The sequence below is a fragment of the Zalophus californianus genome, chromosome 4 (genome assembly GCF_009762305.2).
Source record: "Zalophus californianus isolate mZalCal1 chromosome 4, mZalCal1.pri.v2, whole genome shotgun sequence".
In the NCBI taxonomy this organism is placed as follows: domain Eukaryota; kingdom Metazoa; phylum Chordata; class Mammalia; order Carnivora; family Otariidae; genus Zalophus; species Zalophus californianus.
Window position 1 is genome coordinate 10,383,510 of NC_045598.1, and position 18,253 is coordinate 10,401,762.

The 18,253-nt window shown below is 48.0% G+C and overlaps 1 protein-coding gene across 1 annotated transcript in view; it reads left to right on the forward strand.

Annotated features, from left to right (window-relative positions):
• KAZN (kazrin, periplakin interacting protein) overlaps positions 1-18,253 on the forward strand; it is a 1,106,439-nt gene that overhangs the window by 512,232 nt on the left and 575,954 nt on the right. The window lies entirely within an intron of this gene.

Below are 18,253 nucleotides of genomic sequence, written 5' to 3' on the forward strand. Positions count from 1 at the left end.
ATGAGAAAGGACAATTGATCCTATATTTTTCATTCTTAGGTGAGTTTTACTGAGCATTTTCAAGGGGAAGAAGCTTGTCTTCTGGCAGCTCTCCATCATTAGGCCGGGCCCCCCTGTTCCAGCCTATGCCATGCACGATATGTAATAAATATGCCTTATTTCATCTTCCCCGTGACCCTGTGAAGACAATGTTCTTATTCTCCTTTCACAGAGAAGTAAACAGACTCAAAGAAAGTCAGTGGCTTACTCAAAGTCACAGAGTGGGAAAGTGGGCAAGACAGGATCTGAACCTCGGGCTAACACTCTTGTCACAGGACATGCGTGCCCAAGGCTTGGGCTCTCTGTCCAAGCTGCTCCATGAAGAATTCACCTTTTTCCTGGATTTGCCAGGGATTAGGGCATATTCTCTCTGTGTAGGGGTCGGTCGTATACAACGTGCCTTCAAAGGGTGTAATGGTTTGTAATCACCTAATATCAATGATAAATCATGGCTTTTCACATTATTCGGGGAAGAGCTCCCAGTGAGTTTTTAAATATTAATTGGAGTAATCAGTGGAATGCTTCTCATGTCGCAGGGGCACCACTAACACCCCATTCAACACCTGATCACCTATCACTTTATATTCTTCTCTTGTCATGGGCTTTGTTGAGACGCTAGGTTCTGTCTTCCAACCACCGCTTTGAAATCTCCCTCCTAGGAGAAGACAAGGAGAGCCACCCTGAGAGAAGACCCATCTCTGTGTCCCTGGCTAACATTTGAAATGTTCTTTCCTATGAAGACTACTAAGCAGAGCTGATTGTTATACTTATTGTTATCACCAGAGGACAGTGACAGAGCTATGATTCTGAGACATTATATCTTAAATAACCCACGTTTCCCCAAATGGCAGTCTTTGGATCGTAAGCAGATTCTCTTGATAAGTTTGAAAATTCCTGGGTTAAATATTGCTGAACAGGTGTCTTTATTAACAAAACTTTTCAGGACCTTTATTGTGCCGGCAGGCATCGTGACTCTCCAAACACGCAGAATTCCTGTGTGCATCTCTTTTCAAAATGCGGACCTGGGCCTTGGACTCTCGAGCTCCATGTACAGCACGGGGTTTAGGGTCTATTAGACATTTCCAGGGTCTAAATGAATAGCTACAGATGAACTTTTAAATGACAACCCTTGGGTTTTCAGGTGGTTTTCTATCATGCAGGAAGTGACCACCCAGTAAGAAGGGATATGTAACAAAGTAATGAATATGTGCTGGTACCCGAGCTGCCAGGCTAATTCTCCAAAACCAGTGCCATCACTTTGCAATATGAGTTTTAAAGACCTTGGTGACTGGGATTTGAAAAGTCTGTCTTTGATATTCTCAGTAGGTATTGGCAGAGCAAAAGTTCTGAGAAATTTCGTCAGCAAAGGAACCCATGCAACCGAACCACAGTGAACAGAGAAGAAAACAGGCAAATCAGTATTTTTACCTTTGTTATTTTAAATTTAAATTGTAGCGGTGTTTCAGCTTTCCCTGGTGAGTTTCATATTCCGTGTTCTGATGAGACTGGAGTATGCTTCAAGGAACATCCATGAGTGTCTTTGTTTACTCAGCAAACTGCCCTAAGAACACTTGCTCAGTCAGCATGCGGGCATGGCTTAAATCCCTATAACAAGCCCAGCGGGGAGGAGCCTTCCGTTTCCTTCAAGAGCACAGGCAGAAGACTTACAGTGTTACCCTGGCCCAGAACAAAGGCCACACTGCACAGAAGACACTTAGAGGGTCAGTCTGCAGCATCCGGCCCCACGAGAGCTTTATCTTTAGTGACGTACACTAAATGGCTGTTTATATTTTATTCCTGTTAGTATCTCTCCCCTATACCTGCAAGGGGGGGGGGGGACAAAAAGAAGAATCTCGTTGTGTGGCTGTATTTGGTCCAGTTGCCCCCTAAAGGGTTAAAAACAGATGATGCCTTACTTTGAAATGCAGTTATACGGTATCAATGTAACATCCTTACACCCAGGATGTGTCACACAGAAAGCCTCACCACGAATGAACTTCTGTGGTGTGGTCCGGGAGAGAGGTGGCTCTCTAAGACGTGGCAGCTACTCCTCGTGCGGGCAATGTGAGCATCCTTAGACCATTGCCTAAGGCCCAGATTCTGGTCCATTCCATCCTCCTTATGACTCTAGTCGAAGAAGAATTTCCCATCTGGAAGCTCATCTGAGAACATTCCCCAACTCTGTTTGACTTCTGACTATGAAACATGTTGGGGCTTCTTTGTCTAAAGGCTGACTTGGTCTGCAGCCATGGTTCTGTAACTTTTAAGAACAGTGAAACCTTTTTTTTCATATAAAAGTTGCACAAATTATTGTCTCTGTAAGCAGAAAAAAAGCAAGGAGCTAGTCCCATGGATACTGGTTTGAAGATCCTAAGGTCCTACCTGCTTAGCACCTGCCCCCCCACCACCACCCCCCCCACACACACACAAAGTGCAGCTCTTTCGAAGCCTGGTATTTCCTTGGAATGGAACTTGAGAAACATTGTCCGTTGATGACTTTTGGACTGTGAGTGGGGAGGCTTGGGTTTCATCCTTGCTTGAAGGTTGAAGTTGGTCAAATTATTGAAATACTTGTTGCACTATTTCCTCCTCTATAAGATGGAGGTGGAAACAGCATGTACTCTAATTTTTTCACAGGATCATGATGAAGTACCAGATATACTGATCTACTAAAATAGTTGGCATCGTTTATACTTTCCCACGTGTTTTCACATCTGTTCATTTGCTTTCCTAGTAAAACATCCCTGAAACAGCAATAGGGCAAATACTAGTAAATATAAAATCTCTTAGGAAAAAAATCCCAATGCCACCCAGAAATCAAGCCTCTGAAGACTTGAGCTACCCATAATGCCTGTGGTCACAAATAATACAGCAGGTGTATTTAGCAGGTGCCACTTATCCACGTGACGGGCAGCGCTGAATTCACACACCCTTCCGTGCGCGGGTCCACTCTGTAACCACAGTGGACCTGTGACTTTGGAACCTAATTCCTCCCTCATTTTTGGTCCATGTGGTTCAGGTGGCCTGACTCCTAACAGCCTGGCTCCAGAGGTGAATGTGTGACCCAGGCCCGGCTGATCAAAGCTCTCTCCTGGGACTTTGGCTGGAACTGTTAGAAAAGAGGCACTCTGTCTCTCCTAGAAGACAGGCGCTAAAGGCCACAAAAGCCAGGAACTCTGCCTGGTCTGCACAGGAAGAGCCCCTGACTGAGAATGAAGCCACCGAGGGCAACAGCCAAAGAGCCAAAGGTAGAGGAGAGAGACGGAGTGCTAGGCACATAACTTGAGCCCCTGGATACAGATGCCCGAAGGCAACTCTGGACCCTTCTATTACCTGACACAACAAAATCCGCTCTTTTACTTGAGGCAGTTTGAGTTGACTTTCTGATACGATCGAAAGAGTCCCAACCAACATGGCAACCTTGGGCAAGCTGCTTGACTCAACCTTCTTTTCTAGGGGATGAGGACACACACCTCTCAGGTTGTTGTGCAGATTATAGGAGGTAATGGCACCAAGATCACACTCCACAGTTGGTACTCCCGAGGTTATTCAACTTTGCCTGACTTGTTCCATTTCATCCCCTCCATGGCTGAGCTCAGAAGGTGAATTACTTCATTTTGCTGATCAGATGGCTGTGGCAGAGAGAAATCAGGCCCTTCGTTTAGAGTCCATAGCAAGTAAGAGGTTTAGGATTTAAGCTCAGGTCTGATGTCATGGTCCAGACCCTTTTCACCCAGGTACACTGCTCCCCACTGAACGAGCCCCCTGGCTTGCAAGGTTAATAAGTTCACCCATACTGCTCAGAGCCACCACTGCCCCGTCCTACTGAGCACCATTCACTGGACCCTGGCTAAATGGTGCCCTCTAGAATTGTGCAGTGTGCAACTTGCCCCACGCATGATTGTCCCCGAAGTCACAGACACACAGGGGACCTCGTAAGGGCAAGTACCAGGGAGATATTCAGGATGTTTACGTTGCAAAGGGCCCATTTGCTCATCTACACCTCTCTCCCAACACCTCCCAGCCACTCCCATTTCCTACAGCTTTGGCCCAGCCTCCAGCTGGTCCTTCCAAAGGCCCGTAGGCTGCATTGCCAGAGCAACGAAGGGCCAGATAGATTTCCAGGCCCCTGTTGCCTGCTGAGCCACTGCCAATCTGTTCGCTGGGTTGACAAATATGCTTTGGTTTAACAAAAGCTTTTCTTACATTAGCTTTGGCTTTTTGGCATTCTCCAGCAGGGAGGGAAGTTATGTGGAAGCACATCACAAAACACCGTTAAGTCACTTTAACAAAACAGAGCTCTCCCTAGCCCTGATGGGTTTCTGGGACTCACTGAAGGTGTGTTGTTCAAAGCTGAAGCGGGGATGAAAGGGGTCATTCCTGCATCCATGTCTTCGTTGGAGGCCAGCCTGAACCCAGCTGGGCAAGGATTGGCCAAGACAGACCCGTGTTCTCACCTTGCATTTGAATGCTTGTCTTTAGGGTCAGGCTATGGGAGATGGAGCCTGCCCCCACATCTTCCAAAGCCCCAGGAAGCTCCTGCCATAGCTGTGGGGGCATTAGGAAAGCTGGTCAGTCTGCTTCATCTCCTGAGCTCGAGTTCCAGCTGTGGTGTCCCCTTGCTTCCCTAGGAGCCAGCTTACCGAGATGGAGGTTCTTGGTGAACTCAAGAGTTGCCGTTAGATCTCCACCCCAGAGAGTCCCAGGAAAGGCCCTGCCATGACATCACAAGCCCCAGCTCTGGGGACCAGAGTCAAATATCTAAAGGAGAAAAACAACAGTGCAATAAGACTGGAACATCTCTCAATCCCTGGGGACCCAACCCTGAACCAAATGCTCTATATCCACTCTCTACTTTGGTCTTCCCAATGGCCCTGGTGAGGGAGGCATTATGGGTCCCAGTTGATAGGTAATGAGACTCTGAGAAGTTGCATAGTTTGTCCCAGGTCACCCAACTAGGAGGTGGCAGAGCTGGGATTCAGACCTAAGTTTATCTGGTTCCGTGCCCTTGACCGCTATAGTGCCCGCCCCTCACCCATTCCCCTCTCTCTAGAAAGTATGGACTTGGAAGGAAGACAGCTCTTTGAAATTTCAGCCTAAGTGAGAGACTGTTTTGAAGGAGTGGTTTCTCAGCTCACTCAGACTTAGAGCCCCATGAACCTCCCTGACCTCATCTTCCTTCCTCCAGCTCTTGCTCACTCTACTCTGGCCACACTGGGCTCCTGGCTCTTCCTCAGACACACCAAGCACACAATGACTTCGGGGCTTTTGTGTCTTCTGATATCCCTTTCTGGAACATTCTTCGCCTAGACGTCCACATGGCTCCCACTCTGATCTTCAGGACTCTACTCAGATATCACATATCAGAGAGGTCTACCCTGTCGACTGTAAAACAGCAGATCTTCACCCTTTATCCTCTCTACCTTGACTCTAAGATATTTACCCCCTGCATTTTCCTGCAGAGCATGTATCACCGCCAGATTTACCTATTTTTGTGCTTATTGTCTGTCTCCTCCCCTCAACTCCACTTGATTGTACACTTCATGAGGGCAGGACCTTTTTCTGATTAACTCACAGCCATGTGCTCAGACTAGAACAATGCCTGGTGCACGGAAATGTTTTATAACTGTTCATGAGCGAATGAACAAATGAATGGTGCACTGAGCCCTCAGGCTGACCCAGCTGTGGTCTGCCCTTTTCCATGGGACATCAGCGTTGTGTAATTACTCAACAGTTAGCTCCAGAGCCATGCTGAGCCAATCTCCTCCAAAGCCTGGTGGTACATGGGGACCTCTGCGTGGGCCTGCGGGGCATGGGATGGTCAGGACGGAGACCAAGGAAATAGAGATCAAAATTTCCAAGTCCTCTGGCTCCAGCCCCCTGCCTTCCAGGCTACGATATTCAGAGCTAAGTCAGGAAGAAGAAGTCAGCTCCTTAGAATGTCTTGGCTGCTACTAGTCGTACCAACTATAACCTCAGGGACAGCTGTTCCGGTCTCTCCTCTTCCCTTATTCCCTTTAACTTTTCTCTCACACTCTCTGGATTATTCACTCACTCAGTCAGCAGTTCTGGACAAAGTACTTACTGTGTGCCAGGCAGAGAGCTAGGTACTGGACACATAATGATGAGCACTGCATCTCCAGTATCCCTCCACGGGGGAGACTAATATTAACCAACCGGTCCACCAATGAACGTGGAATCATTAACTTCCCTGAGAACTGATGGGACATCCCAAGGCAGGATTGACTCAGCCTGCAGAGGTCAGGACATGCTTTTCTAAGGAAGGGACATTTGAGGTAGGACCACAGGGTGTGTAAGCATCCTCAAGACTGAGGTTCATGCTGTTGGTTACCCTTCCCTCTGGCTTCCCAGTCCTTGTTCCATGACTATAGGCAAGTTCTGTAAGCTTGCTCTGCCTCATTTTCCCCATCTGTAAATTGGGGATAATAATTGTTCCTGCCTCCCTGTGTTGTTATGGTGTCTAGTATACACGAAACTCTTAGAAAACAGACTAGGCACTGTTATAGTTATTTGTTGGGGCTGTCTGACCTCACTCAGCCTTTTGGCCAACTGTAAAGAAGAGAAACAAATAAACAGCAAAGCCTTTAAGATACATGGGCATGTGTTGTGTATCTGCATATATATTTGTTGGTAATCCGTATGGAATTGATGGTCATTGCTGTGTGACCTTTACAATTTAGGGAGAACACGGTTGGTGTGTATTTGCTGCCCACCATGCAAGTCCATGCTCACCTGAAGGCAAAATTATGGGGCTTCCTTCATCCTGTGGTTGTGTTCAAGTTTCTAGGTCTTCACTGATATAAATTATTACACAGATTCATAGTGGATCACCTGTAAATGAACTTCAGACTGTGTTCTTCCTAATGTGTTCTACTGCAATGGACTGCAGCTCCAGCTCTTGAGAATGGATTTCTTTCAAGTTGACTATTGGCAACAGCCCAGTCAATGGATTCACTAAATGTTTGGCTGGCTTCCTTGACCTGAAATCTATCAAGTTTGAATAAGGGTTCTGGCAAAGTTATAGCCATATTCTGTGTAAGTCTCGTGTTCTGATTTATACTGAGTCTAAATGCCATATATGATAGCTTATCTTAATTAAAGACCGTGACAGGACTGAACTCATTCAGTGAGACAAAGTTAGCAGTCTCTGCTCTTAATTCCCGAACATTCCATGACTCTTTACAGTGCTAGCTCAGGAGTTCGGCTTAATAAATGAGCTCAGAAAGGCCCATGCTTTCAATTGAGGGAACACATATGGGAGTTAGATGCTTAGAGACATTCTGCAGGGCATGCCCCCCCCCCAATTCAAAAATCCTTGCAAACCAGAAACTGTAATACTTTCTGAAAGTTCTCTATAAGTTCCGACATTAAAAAAAATTGTGGGAAGGACATGAAAGAAAGAGTTACAATCAATCAGATCAAACAAGAATTCAGTACCAACAATTCATTATATTGAGCTCAAATTGAACTCCATTCAGATTTTTTCTAAATTCTGCAGTGCCTTTAAATTGGTTCTATATGCCAGTATTTCTTCCTTCTGAACAAGGACAGAAATACCCGACCTAGGCCCAGGTCATCCCTCTTCCCTTCCATGGTGTGGCCAGAATAGCTTCAGGAAATAATGTAAATGTTTAGGTCTCTACTCGTACTTAGAATTCATGATGGCTTTTATTCTCCCATCACAATTCAAGGATCTTTCAGCAAAGCTCTAGAAAATTGGATTTTAAGTTATAAACAGAATGGAGATGATGGGCACTTCTAAGAATAGCCGTACGAAATCCCATCAGTATCTCTGAGGAATGGGGCCCTGCATGGCCCTCCTGGGTCTCTATGCTCTATTCACCCACAGGGCATCATTGTAGGTGAAGGCATCATTGGCAGAAACACTCCAACACTGTGATTATGTTCTGCTCCCTTTCCTCTTGTTCCAATTGAGTAGAAAGTGGTGAATCTTTGAAGTCCTGCTGAGCCATGAACTCGCTGTGGGTCACTCGTAAGCCCCTCATAAGACACTTCACTTCTCTGGAACCTTGGTTTGCTCATCAGTTAAAAGAGGGGTAGGACCTCTTCTCCCAAGGACTTGGGAAGTGGCTTAGTTGGGATACAAGGGGACGTACCAACTGTGACAAGCAACAGGTGCTCACTGAAGGGTAGTGCTTTTCCTGTTCCAGAATCAATAGAGATCATAGTAACCATAATAACAAATGCAAACAGTTGTGGTACATTTGGGGAATTGTGGGGTTTGGGTCGTTGGGCCGAGAGCCTCATCCATGTCATCCTCACCAAAGGCACCCATGGTGGAGTCGATGTGCCCAGCAGCAGCATTCCTGTTGTGCAAATGAGATCACTAGGCTTAGAAGGTTGACTGACTTCCCAGGTTCTCACAGCTAACAGAGCTATGACACAAATCCATTTCACCAGGAGTAGAAGTCAAATTTTTTGTGATGCCCACAGATCCTCCATGATCCTGCCCACCTTTGTCTCCTCAACCTCCACCCCCATCTCTCTTTCTTTTTTAAAGCTTATTTTATTTTATTTATTTGACAGAGATAGACACAGCGAGAGAGGGAACACAAGCAGGAGGAGCGGGAAAGGGAGAAGCAGGCTTCCCGCGGAGCAGGGAGCTCAATGCGGGGCTCGATCCCAGGACCCTGGGATCATGACCTGAACCAAAGGCAGACGCTTAATGACTGAGTCACCCAGGCGCCCCCCCCCCCCCATCTCTCCTGATTGCTTGGTTTTAGCCACATTTGTTTGGGTGTTCCTCCAACGCACCAGATAGGCTCCTGCCTCAGGGCCTTTGCACAGACCATTCCCCCTATCTGGAACACGTGTCCCCAGATGACCACATGTCTAGCTTCAAGAAGGTGCTCCAATGTCATCTTCTCAAAGAAACTCCTCAAGACTTCCCTATTTAAAACTCTTAACACCTCCTGCCACCGCCACCTCTGCCCTGTGATCTCTCAAACTCCATTTCCCCCCTTTTGTTCTTATCATCATCTATCCTACTATAGAATTAACTTATTTATATGTTTATCGCTTTGTGTTGGCCTCTGCCACATCAGAAGTTCATCCAGAGTAGGGATCTTGGATTCGCTGCTGCATCCCCTGCACTTAGAATAACACTGACGTGTTGTAGCTGGTGAAGATTTGTTGAAAGAGCAAATGAGTCCGTGAATGATAAGGCTGTCAAGGTCTTAATGACACCACCCTAGCTCTGTGCACGGCTGGTGCTGACCTCTTTCATTCATGATGCGACATTTGTCCACACAGAAGTCCAGGTGGCAAATAGCTCTGTCCTCTTGGTGTCCAGCGTCACGGAGGGGATATGAGAGGCAGATGGAAGGGACAGCCACTGCTCTCTGGGGCTTATAGTTAGGTGGGGGCAATAAGACATAGAAGTGAGACAGAGGACAAGACACTCTGTTCACAGGTGGCTTGTGGGGGACAGGCTCTAATTCCTACAGGGCCCCTCAGCAGGGTGCTGGGCACAGCCTCGTTGGGAAGTGACTTCTTGGGAGGACAGGAATCGAACTGGGTCTTTAAGGGATTGGAATTGACGCAAAGTAGAGAGGACAAAGCCCTCCTTTTTCAGACAAAGCCATAGAGGCTGGAATGGGCAGATGTACAGGATGCGTATCCTCCCCTGTCTCTGATCTTGGCTCAGATGCCCCCCTCTTGGGCCCCCCGGCCCCACAGCCTCAGTCGAGCTCTGCTCTTTCACAACCAGAAAATTATGTTCCTTTTCTTCAGGGATCTTATCACAGTTTGTAATGATAAATGTTCCATAAATATTCGTTGAGTGATGGAATGAATAAGTGAATGAATAGGTGAACAGTTAAATGAGTGCATTAAAGAAGAAAGCATATAAAGGCAGACCAGCACACCTGAATTAGGTGGTGGTTTGGAGAATGGGGTGGAGGGAAGCTCTCGGCATCCAACACCCACCTGGTGTACGGGCCATGTTGATAGTTTCTCATTCAACCCTCAGAGTAGCCTTTGGAGATAGGCATTTTTGGGATCCATTTTACAAAAAATGAAACTAGCTACCATATCCAAAACTAAGCTTCATAAACTAGTAAGTAGTGGAGGCAACGTCTTCACTTGAGCCTCAGATCATTCCAAGTCCCCGCGTGGAGGACAGGGAGGGAAGATGTGGCAGACAACGGGGACCCAAATGTCAGCGTGCAGAATAAGGTCGCCCAGAATTGTGCTGAAAGCAAAGTGTCCCTCTCACCTCTCATCCTCAACTCTGGCCTTCCCAGGAGCCTTGCAGCAGCGGGGAAGGGTGGGGAAGCAGCAGGTACACCCCTTTGACTCCCCAGACAAACAGCTTTTTCTTGTAACTATTGAAAGTGTGGTCAAACTGCCAAAAGTACATGAAGTCAACTATGTAAATTGTGAAATGTAAGTCACAGTTCAGTTCTACAGCCGTGAAAAATGGCCATTTTTTCCCACCAAGATGGAAAAGAAAAGGAGCTCTCAGATCTAACTCACGGGGCGTTGGCTCTTTAATCACACTAATCTTCCAGGCTGGACTCGGTTCCCCCAGTCACGTGAACACATCTGCTCCTGGCAGTACCCGCACGGCCTCCCCTGCTGGTGCACATGTGTACGCAGTTTACACCAAGGGCTCAGGGGGCACTTTCCTTTGGTTCTTTGACATACCATTGTGATTGGTTGTGGTTCCTTTCTTGGTAACTGTGTGTGTGTGTGTGTGTGTGTGTGTGTGTGTGTGTGTGTGTGTACACACAGGTGTATGTACAGGTGGATGCATACACACACACACATGCCCACACTTACATACACACCCACACACATATACTTACACACAGGTACACACACATACACACCCATACATATACACGCACTCACATATGCATACACACACAAACACAAAGTCTCTCTTTGTTCTCCCTGAACATCACAACAGTCCTCCCTAGCCCTATTTGTTTGTTTTTAATGCTTGTTGATGAGGTAGAATTCACTCAGGCTGCACAGGTCCCAGTGTACAGTTCAGTGAGCTTGGAGCACGTATACCTGTGGGACCATTCCCCCCAGTCATGATCTAGAACAGTTCCACCTTCCCAGAAATTTCCCTCAGGCCCCTTTCCAGTCAATACTCATCCTCCACAGGGCCCATCTCTTTTCTGATTTGTATCATCATCGATTAGTTTTGCCTATCCTAGAAATTCACTTAAAAATAGAGTATGCACTCTTAATGCCCACTTTCTTCCACTCAGCAAAATATTTTTTGAGATTCATCGGTAGTTCCTTTTATATGAAATTGGCAGTTATGGACTAAATGTTTGTGTCTCCCCAAAATTCATATGTTGAGCCCCTAACCCCTCGCCCACCAGTGTGATGATATTTGAAGGTGGGCTCTTTGGGAGGTGAGCAGGGTTAGATGAGGTCATGAGGGTGGGGCCCCCATGATGGGACTAGTGCCCTTGTAAGAAGAAGCCAGAGAGCTCTCTCTCTTCATACACATGCACAAGGAAGGGCCATGGGAGGGAGGACACAGAAGAAGGTGGCTGTCTGCAAGCCAGCAAGAGAGACCTCATCTGAGCCCAACCCTGCCGACACCATGAACTTGGACTTCTAGTCTCCAGCACTGTGGCCATGGAAAATGCAAGGAGGGGAATAAATACCCAGCTTCCTTGACACTGCAGAGGGATAACTCAGAGGTGTGACCCCACCGTGTCTCTTGGGATTTCCCAGCAGAACTGAACCCCAGACCTGCAGTGACATCTTGCTCCTCAGTAGATTTTCTCCTGGCTTCCTCCCCTCCCCTGCCTTCCTTCCCCATCTCCACTTCCTGCTGGGCCCTACTTGCATCCAGATCCTGGTCTTCAGGGACGCTCTGGAGACATGCAAATAAGAGCCCTGCTTAAACCTTAGACTTTCAGCAAGCACTTCTACTTCAGTTGCCTCATCTTACGGTGGAGATAGTGGCAGGGCCTGAAAACCATGGGACATTGTGCCTGCAGCCACTGAGTCACATCCTTAACACAAATACCTCATTTCATATGAGCCAAATACTCTTGTGATCTCCCTTTTATGGATGAGGAAACTAGTACACACATATACAGACTTGGATGGCCTACCTGGAGTCACTTAGGCAGTAGGTAGTGGAGCCAAGATTAAATTAGATGGTGATGATGGTGATGGTGGTGATGATGGTGATGGTGGTGATGATGGTGATGGTGGTGGGTGATGATGGTGGTGGTGATGGTGATGATGGTGGTGGTAGTGGTGATGGTGATGGTGGTGGTGGTGGTGGTGGTGGTGGTGGGGATGATGGTGATGGTGATGATGGTGGTGGTGGTGGTGATGGTGATGGTGATGATGGTGATGATGGTCGTGGTGGTGGTGATGGTGATAATGATGGTGATGGTGGTGATGGTGATGGTGATGGTGATGATGGGAATGGTGATGATGGTGATGATGATGGTGGTGGTGATGGTGATGGTGGTGAGGGTGATGGTGATGATGGGAATGGTGATGATGGTGATGATGATGGTGGTGGTGATGGTGATGGTGGTGAGGGTGATGGTGATGATGGGAATGGTGATGATGGTGATGATGGTGGAGGTGATGGTGATGGTGGTGAGGGTGATGGTGATGATGGTGATGGTGGTGATGATGATGATGGTGATGATGGTGGTGGTGATGGCAGCAGCTAGCAGTTATTGAGGGCTTTCTTTGTGCCTAATATGTTTAGTTCTTATGTTTGCATGTGTTTAGTTCTTAAAAACAATCCTGAGAGATAGGTACTATTATTATACCCATTTTACAGAGAAAAACATCAAAGCCCTGAGATGTTAAGTCACTTCCCTAAGGTTGGACAGCTGGTCAGTGGAGGAAACAGGGTTTAACTCAGGTATGTCTGATTCCAGAGTCTATTTCTCAACCAAGACGCCATGCAGAGACACTGCCAGCACACCCAGCTGTTTTTAATTTGATTTGATTATCATTATTTCTCAGTGCTATTTCCCTGCCTGGCACTTTAGCTTCTTTACCAACTACCCTGGATTAAGACCTTTTGTCCTCCAGGGGAATTTGATAAAAACTGTGTCTCATTCTCCTCCTCCGTGAAGCTGGTTCTGAAAACACTCATGTTCCCTTGATGCGTCCCAGTTAGAGCTTGCATGGAAATTTGGTGAGTCAGAGAGCCATGTGTCTCTTCTAGATAAAACCATGTCAGCTTGTGATCTGAGAATCACTCCTCCCATTGCTCAAAGGCATCCCACTCACAGCCCACAGCCCACAGCCTGCATGCAGCCTGCGGCCGGGGGCTCGAGCCTGCTACCAGTCTATTACTGCTCCTTAACTCATAAAACTTGAGCATATTTACAGTGATGAGGATAATTTTCAGAACAAAGCCAGTGAAATGTGCATGTTTAAAGGCCTCAGCTTCCCTTTAAAGCCCTCACTGAGGCCAGTGAGCAATTTTCAACAATCATGAGAAATGATGCTTTACGCCGGATGAGGAGAATTAGACAGGGAGACCTGCGTCTTTTGTTCTCTCTTCCTCACCTCGCCCCTGGCCATCAGACACAAGGCACGGTAGAAATGATTGTCCAATTTTTCCAACATGATCAATTTGCTGTAATTTTTTTTAAAGAAAGCAAAGGAGGGGGTACTGTGAAACAGCCACTCTCTTCTCCCCCGCCCCTGCCCTGCCCTCCGGGGTCTGTACCCGAGGAAAGCACCTGCCCTGAGCTGAGTAGCCCGCAGCCCCCGGGCTGGACATGAGAAGCTGAGAACGCTTCTCCTGCTGAGAGCCGTGTGTGGGCGGCGAGCTGCGGGCCAGGTTTCAAAGGGAACCTCCATACCTTCCCCCGGTATAGTTGTACCCTGGCTATTTAAGAGAAGTCAAAGGGGGCAGCGTTTGAAGTGACAGCAAAAAGGAAGGGGAGGGAGACAGAGGAGGAGGAGACAGACGGGGAGCTGCTGCTGTCACCTCCGGAGGTGGGATGACATGTCCCCATGTTCTCGTGTCCCCAGCACGACCGCAGTTCTGAAGCAACACGTCAGCTCTTATCCCAGATTCCCTCCCCGTTCTGTGGCTCTTTTCACTCCCTCTCGCCCCGGCTACATTCTCAGAGAGGTCGAAAAGTCTGTATTTTTCTGAGGCTGAGAAAAAGAAAAGGAAGAAACACAGTGTGCCCTGCTTCTCTCTGTTTATCCTTCATGGATGCTTTTGATTACCGTCCGGGCACGTTCTTCAGTTGATTTATTCCACGTAGTTACTCACCGAGTGCCCACCGTGTGCCAGGCTCTGTTTCCGGTGCTGAACACAGCTCAGTGGGCAAAAACGAAACCAGACAAAATCCTGTCATTGGGGTCTGACCTTCTAGTAAGGGGTGGCCGTCAATAAATAAATGAAGATGCTTGTGTGGCCAGATGGAGAGAAGTCCTACAGGGAACAATAAAGCAGAGGAAGGGGCCGGGGGCGCGGGGTGGTCAGGGAAGACGCTTGCAGAGGTGAGGAAGGAAGCTGCGAGCATTCTGGATGGGGGACACAGCCCGTGCAGAGGGCCCGCCTGTGTTGGAGGAGGCTTCCAGTGTTGGAGGAACCGCATGGAGGCCGGAGTACGGCTGGAGCACGATTTGGAGCCTATTCAGAGCGTTTTCGGAGCTCAGAGGAGGGAAGGGAGACTCTTGGGGGAATCAGTTAATGTAGGGCTTTGCCTTTGAAAGGAGTTCAGCTTTTCCTCCGCGTGAGATATTCTCTTAACCCTGTGAAATGAATGAGAAGTTGTGATAGGAGTCAGGCTTGGTGCGTGAGGTACTTGTTGAAAACCTTCCACATTTCTCGATGGCTGGTAGAATCAAGTAGAAGGCTCCTCACACCACGAAGACTTCTTCTAGCACCTGCTGGTACCCCACGTAAGCCCTTAGTGCTAGCAAGCTCTCCACTGTCTTCGACTGCGTCTTCCACATCCACTCCCTTAGTGACTCCCCCAGTCCTGGGACTCTGCTGTTATCCATATTCTGACGAACGTATATATCTAGTCCAGAACCTTCTCCTGAATTCCATATACCCAACTTGGTTGTCTGATAGACATCACAAACCCCAAACATCCAAAACTAAGCTCCTGACATCCCTCCACACTTCAGCCCGCTGTCCCACAGCCTTCCTCCTATCAGAAGATGTTAACCTCACCCTTCTGGCTCTGCAGGATTTGGGATTGTCCTGAACCCCTCTCTCTTCTTTGCATACCCCGTATCCAATCTGTCAGGAAGTTTTGTTGGCTCTGCATCCAAAATACTGAGTCTCCAACCACTTCTCACCACATCCTCTGCTACTGCCCTGATCTGAGCCACCACGGCTCACCCTTGCCTGGGTCACCACAATAGCCTCCTAACTGATCTCCCTGTCTTTATCCACCTAGACACTGTCTAGACTCAACAGAAGCCAGAACGCCCCTCCTCTGCTTGAAGCTGGCATGGCTGCCCGTCCCACTCAGAGGAAAAGCTGCAAGTCTATAACTGGGCTAGCTACTCACAACTTTCTGGGGTGATAGGAGACAGAACTGTGTCTATAAGGTCCAGTACGGTAGCCACTGGCCACATGTGGCTTTCGAACACTTGAAACATGATAGTGTGACTGAGGAACTCCCTTTATTTTTTTTGAATGTTTTAAAGATTTTATTTATTTATTTATTTGACAGAGAGAGAGAGAGAGCACAAGCAGGGGGAGCAGCAGAGGGAGAGGGAGAAGCAGGCTCCTGCTGAGCAGGGAGCCCGACGTGGGGCTCGATCCCACGGTCCTGGGATCATGACCCGAGCGGGAGGCAGATGCTTAACAAACTGAGCCACCCAGGTGCCCCAGAAACTACACTTTAAAGTTTATTTCATTTTAATTTATTTAAATTTAAATAGTCACGTGTCCCCAGTGGCTACAAGGTTGGACAGTGCAGACTTCAAGGCCCATTGAGTTTGACCGGTTCTCCTATCCCCGGCCCCCCACACCTGCCCCATTCCAGCTACTTTGACCCCTTACTGTTTGTTCCTCAAAAGTTCCAGGCTCAGTCCTGTTCTCCACTCTGTCCCTTCTGTCTGGAGTGTCCTTCCCCGATATCTGCATGGTACGCACCTACATCCTACTGTCACCCACATCTACTCCCCATCTCCCTCGCCTTACTCTGCTTTCTCATATCCACAGTACTTCTCGCCTGCTGACAGTTTGCATAATTCCCTTATTTATTAGCCCTGTTGTTTTATGTCTGTTCTCTAGAACACCAGCTCCACAGCGATGGAGATCTTTATCTCTCTAGTTCACCACTGGGTCCCCAGCACCTTGAAGAGTTTTGGCACACAGAAGGAGCTCAATACATGTTCATCTCTTCCCTCCGGGATACTATCTGCTGCCTACCCAACCACACTCATCCATCATTCATCAGATAATCAGAGAGCCTGCTTTTTGCCATGCATGGTGTTAGGTGCTGGGACCACAGTAGTGACCAGGGCAGGCAAGAATCTCTGCCCCCAGGGAGCTGACATTTGCTTCAGGAGACAGACACTGAACAGGCACATGAGAAGAGAGTGTAGTGGGTGCTGGGAAGAGGGGAGTGCCATGATGAAGAACAAGGAAGGTGGTAAGGGCACTGAATCTGGAGACTGAGGACAAAGAAGACCTTTCAGAAGGAGGAGAAGGACCCAGCTACATGGAAGCCAGGGGAGACTACACCACGAAGAGGGAAAAATAAAATGAATGGAAGCAGCAAATGTTGTGACCCCTGTGGGGAGAAGGAGCTAGGCTCCAGGACACGTGGGGATGTGGGATGTGGTGAGCCGGATTCCACAGTGAGGTTGACAGAGCCTGGATCAGGCAGGGCCTGGCAGACCTAGGGCCAGTTCTAATACTTCTTCTCCAGTCCCTGAAGCTGGCTCCAATCTCCTACTCTGAACCCTTACAACATTCATTGCCTAAGACGTCTTTTTAAATGCACAAAGCACTCAAGTGAGATCTCATGCAGAAGGTCCCAGGTAACAGCTGTAAGGAGAGCTATATTGGTGGCAGGTTGGAAGCCTGGAGCCCCGCCTTTCCTGCTACATCTTGGGTCCCCTGATGGCCCCTTGGGAACCTTCACAGACCCCAGAGATTCCAGGAGCTTCAGTTTGAAGCGTCCTGGCCTGCAGCGCTCATGGTGTTGGGGACTCAGCTCTGCCTCCTTTGGTCTGTGGCTGGGTGTGAGGCTTGTTTCCAAGCACAGACTGTCACCTCCTTTCTGGAGGGGGAATTTCATCTCTGAGATCACCTAACAGGGCCTCCTGGAGGGCTGGGTATTTTGGAGAGAGCAATAAGCATCAGTACCCACTTAGTAAAACTTCAGTAGTCTGCTGCCCCACTTGGGTCAAGGCTCCTAGGAACCTTCTCAAACTTCCATGTGTTTAAGAATTACCTGGAGAACAAGTAAAAAATGCAGACCCCAGAGTTGACTGGGGCTTAAGAATCAGCCTTTTTAACAAGCATCCTAGGCGATCCTCGTGCAAATGGTCTATGGACCACTCTTTGCAGGACACCCGTAGCCTGAAGTTCAAGTGAGCTGATTAGAGGTGGGTATTTGTTGACTTACATTCAAACAGCCAGGAACACTGACTATAACTTAAGGGTCAGGACAGGAAGCTGACTTTTCACTTAAAAATAAATCTGTTACAGCATCATGACTATCTGGCTTATCTCACGAGCCTCTGGAAAAAATGCACATTAATGACATTACCTTGACGAAAGCCAAACTTGACATGAGGGTGATGTGCTGTGTGATTGGAGACTCCCCTACTCCTCCCGCCGTAAATTACCTGGGCCGGGACTCCGGTCCTCCGCGGCTCTGAGAGGAGAGGCAGAACTTTCTACTGACAGCCTGAGAAGACTCCGGCAGAGAGAGATCCTCTTCCGTGGGCATGAAGCCCTGGGCGTGTTCTGCTTTTTCTTCACCTCCCACACTAGATTGTCAATCCCTATTCGTGCATCTGTTTTCTGCTTTTGGTTAATAGCTCCTCCGGCAGGCACCACATCCAACCAAACCCAGACCCTCTGAGGTGTGATTCATGTCAGACACTTAGTAGGTGCTGAAAAGATTTTGTGGAATGACTCGTTTCGTCACTATCACAATGGGCTACAGAATTTTGCAGGGCCCAGGGCGAAGTGAAAATGTAAGGCCCCTGGTTCAGACATTAGTAA